The sequence below is a fragment of the Rhinolophus sinicus genome, chromosome 18 (assembly GCF_057876585.1).
Source record: "Rhinolophus sinicus isolate RSI-liver-muscle chromosome 18, RSI-T2T, whole genome shotgun sequence".
Classification (NCBI taxonomy): Eukaryota; Metazoa; Chordata; class Mammalia; order Chiroptera; family Rhinolophidae; genus Rhinolophus; species Rhinolophus sinicus.
Window position 1 is genome coordinate 43,311,715 of NC_142518.1, and position 4,699 is coordinate 43,316,413.

At 51.4% G+C, this 4,699-nt stretch overlaps 1 pseudogene; it reads right to left on the reverse strand.

Annotated features, from left to right (window-relative positions):
• Positions 1-996: 996 nt before the first annotated feature.
• On the reverse strand, positions 997-3,948 carry LOC148754616 (voltage-gated potassium channel KCNC1-like; annotated as a pseudogene).
• Positions 3,949-4,699: the final 751 nt, after the last annotated feature.

The following is a 4,699-nucleotide window of genomic DNA, read 5'->3' on the forward strand; positions in this document are numbered from 1 at the left end:
AAAAATGAAAAAGAATTGTAAATGAGTATATCCAAAAATATGTTATAAAAAAATCTGGAAGAGGAAATCACTTGCCTATTCTTGCCAACAACTCAGTTTCCTCGTTCCAGTCTATGCAATGTGCGGCAATAACATTTCATGTCTTTTAGTGACTATACATTGTTATTGTAGCTGAGATAATGTGGTAATATTGACTAGTATATTGTGGTTAATGGTGGCTAATACTATATCTAAAATATTATGTAAAAAAAATCACAGAGATGGGAAGGAGAGGTAAGGAGTGAATAAAGATATGATGGGATGAAGAGGAAGTCGTGGAGTTTGCGTGCTTCTCTGGGTTCAGATCTGACTAACTGGCATCTGTTTGGACTCTCTGAGAATCTCCAAAGACCTCCTTATTGCTCTAAGGAGCATTTGTCCCAGGACTAGTATGGTGAACAATGCTACAGTCTGGCTATGCCTGGGCACTGCTGGTACGGCTCACCATCAATACACACAACCAGTTGCTGTCAAATATCCACAGACAGTTGTTTTGATACCCACAGCCAATCACCATTGATTTCCATAGGTAACTGATGTTAATATCCTTTGCTACCATCACTCAAAAATTCCCCATCTAAACTATGGTCTAGTTGGGGGGATGGGGGACAGGGATGAGGGGATGGGAGGAGAAAACTAGTTGAGAGGGAGATATAGCACCAATCCAGGAAGAACTATCCTCTATCCTTCTTGGCTACTCCAGGATTAAGAGAAAGGCCTAGGGTGAGGCAGAGGGGAGCTGAAGCCTAGCTGACCTTGCCCCTAAGTCCTTTCCATCAGGATTCCCCTCTGATGATTCTACCCTTCAGGCCACAACTAGCTATTCCTGATTAGCAGAGATTGCCATGACCTGGGATTACTTTTGAAGGATTCTTTGCTAAATCCAAGGCCATAAATCCTTATGTATAACCAAAAACTTACAAGAGGAAGGAAGGGAAGGTGGGAGTCCACCCCACTTGACCAATGGGCCCACTACAAGATCCAACTAGGCTTTAGTTCCTGGTGAGCCAGGGCTACAGCATAAAAATGCTGGAAGTGGACCAGGAGCATGGGCACCAGCAAGACACTAGTGCACATGCCCACGGTGGCTGTGACAGCAGCAGTGAGCTGACCCAGAACAGAGAGGGGGTATACATCTCCATAGCCAACAGTGGTAAGAGTTATGACAGTCCACCAGAGACATGTAAATATGTCTCCAAAGTGGGGCTCACCCTGACCTCGGGTGGACATGCCCAAGAGCTCTGCATAGAGGAAGAGTAAGCCAAAGAATAAGATCTCAGCCACCCAAATCAGGAAAAAGGCACATACTTCCTCCCAAGAAGAATGGAGGGTATCAACCAGGACTCTCATGGCCAGGGACTTTTCAAAGAAGTCCAGAAAACGAACCAGCTTGAGGACATAGAGAGAACGAATGGCCCCAAGTGTTAGGCTGAGACGGGGTTGCCATTCAGCCTTGTCACCCACCACCAATTCCACCAGCACAGGGAACAGACAGAAGATATCGGCTGAATTGAGAGGACCACACAGGAAGCGCACCTTATCAGGGCAGGAAATGGCCCAGGCAAAGAGCTCAGTTCCAAACTAAAGGGCACAGAGCAGTTCCAGGTAGAGCAGGTGGGGGGCATGATGGTAAACAAGACCATTGTTCTGGTGCTGCTGATGGTTTCCCCCTCCCCCTACCCCATGTCCCATAGGAGTGAAGTTGGCAGAGAAGTAATCCAGCTGGACCTCCGTCTCCTGGAAGAAGATGACCAGAGCACACACGGCAAAGAGTGTGGAGATCAGGGAAAGGCACTGGGGGAAAAGAGGTATGTCAGAAGTACCCCCATTTCCCAGCAATCCCCACTTATCTAACTGGATTCCCACCCTTCCTTGCCTCCTTTTTTTGGAAATCCCCTCAAATTGCCTTGAGTGTCTGCAGAAACAGGAACCGAGCACCATACCAAGTGTGTGACCATTATGGAAACTTGGCAGGACCCTTTGGGAATGAGAGTGTCTAGCATGGCACTACAACACTATTAATAAGTTACCTTGGCCCCTAGGGAAGACTGGGGTTGGTCAAGAAGCACCCAGAGCCATGGCTTCCAAGCATTCCGCAGTGCATGGCCTTCAATGGAGTTAAGCAGAAGGTGCTCATCCATGTGGGCATTCTCACAGGCCTCCCAAGACAGAAAGTCCTGGGTTCTGGTCTCCTTGCTACTCAGTTTGAGCCAGCAGCAAGGTGCCAGAGGTGCTTCCTCCAGACCCCAATAAGTCAATTCCTCCTCTAGGACAAACGTTGGCAGAACAGTGTATTTGCTGAGTACGGTAGTAGCCCGGCACATAGCCAAAGAGCTCAGGGTTTCAGTCAAAGAAAAACTCTCAAACTGGTGGACCCTGAGCAGCTGGGGTGCCAGGTGTGGGTGGCTCTGTCAACTTATAGAGATGGGTGCCTGGAAAGGCCCACACTGTGTTGATGTAGGTCTCATGGCACATGCCCCCCACGTTCAGGATCAGTTTATCGTCCAAGCCCTCCATGGCATACCATGAGACTGCTTCTCGGCTGGCTCAGATCCGCTGGCAAGAGGAGGGATGACAGGGGTTAGGACAAGGTCCTCCTGATCTCCTCTCCCCTCCCAGGCTTAGCCAGGGCAAGGAGGGTGTTGAGGGCCACATAAGTGATGTGGCAGCCCAGGCACCCAAGGGAGGCTACCCCAGGCTAGGAGCTGGAGGTGTCTCTTCCTCCTGGGTCTTCAAGAATCAGAAGGACAGCCGGCTCTCAGGTATAGTCACAGTGACTAGCCAGAGTCTCTCCTGGGCCTAGCAATTCCAGGAGGAAAAACAGCCTAACTTGGAAACAGATGTTTTTCAGGGGGCTCATGGAGATGCCTGGTGACTCTGAGAGAATAATTGTGCCACGGTATACAGCAGGGGAGTCTCAGACAGGCAACTGCAGATTAAACAGCCAAGATGGGGACAGGGATGTCCCTTAATCCTCTGTCCATCACTTTGAAAACTTGAGGTGGGGGTGGGGTGGGTGAGGGGGTAAAAAGAGAAGCGGCCAAGGGAAGCTAAGTGCAGGGAATTTGGAGTGAAGATGGAGGTGACAGGGGAAACCGGAGGGCCTTAGAGATCCCTTGGCCTCCACAGGGAGTAAAAAGTGCCTGACTTGAGAAACTGGCTAGGGGGTCGGCAGACCTGACAGCGATGGTTTTTTACTCCAACTCCCCTGGCACCCGGTACCGGGCACTCATCAGCAACACCAACAGCAGCATCAGCAGCAACAGCAGCAGCCCCTATGGGTCTCTCTACTGGGCGCCCTAAAATTGCTTTGGGCTTAATGAGTTCCTTGCCTGGGAACAGAAAGGAGTAAAGATAGAGTGGGGGGTACACAAGAGAGAAAGAGAGTGGGAGGAGCACAGAAAGGCAAACGGGGGTGGGGGGGGGATTGAAAACACCTACCCAGATCAACATTTCAGTGTCCCCTACCCCATGACAGGCAGCCTGCTGAGGCCTCCCATGTTTGTCCCTGAGGGCAAAAACTGATGAGGGCACAGGCAGCTACCTCCAGTCTGGGAACTTCACCCCCCGACATTGCCCTCACCTCTCGGCCAGTCCTTGCTCACTCACTTGGTTGTTTTGCATGGCCCACGAACACTGGCAGTGAAGGGACCAGTGGCTGGCTGGGCAGCAGGGCCAGAGACGGTGTGGGTGGTGCTGTGGCCAGCATTGTTGCCGCCTCCTGAGTTGTGACTGCTCCTGCATGGAGAGATCTTAGGCCCCAGGACCAGGGTGTGCTCATGGAAGAGCTGGCAAGGAGCAAAGGTTTTCTAGGAGCCTCTTGTTCCTGCTGTGGTCAGAGGAGCAAGTGCTGAGAGGCAACAATGCGACTCCGGGCTATATATGTTCCTGCATGCTTCTTTAGGGAGGCCTTCCTGCCCGCCCCCCACCCCCAGCCTGCAGGCAACCAGACAAGAGACACTGGCCAACTTTGCTGCTCCTCCTTCCTCCCCCAGTTTAGTTCCAGCCCAGAGCAGAGGGAGGGGAGGAGGCAGCTGGAGGAAAAACAGGAAGTTAGGTGGTCAGGCTCCAGTCAAGAGGCCACCTCACAAGACAAGTTAATATTTCAAAAAAGTTTCTCCCCCTATCCCCACACAGCCCCACTTTAATTCCCCACGCTCCCCCTAGCTCCACTACTGTCCTCCTATCAGAAGCCTGCAAAGGAGGAAAGGGTGTGGGGGGAGGGGAAGTGCAGACCAGAAGACAGCCTGGGAGGCCAGATGTGCTCCTAGCTTTATCTAGCTGGTTCTGCCCACACATTTTTCTTACTGTTTCTCCACAGGCCCTGGTGCCAAAGATGAGAGTAGGAATGGGAAAGGGGGAGGGGCAGGGGAATGAGCAGCTTCAGAGAGAAGCCTCCTTTCCTATGGCTTGTGACAGGATTGGCAGAGACCCCAGCCCCTTGAGACAAGCCACATCTCCTCCTACCCTTCTTCCCCAACCTCTGCCTCCAGCATTCCTTCCTAGGTATTGGGCCAGTCTCCTATTTTGCTAATGATGAGAGTTTGCCAGTCGAGCACCCAGATTATCCTAAATTCCAAGATAACTCCTACTCCTACCCCTTGGCCCAGCTCCCGTGCCTCTCTCCCATCACCAGACTGGGAATTTCTAGGAGGAATTA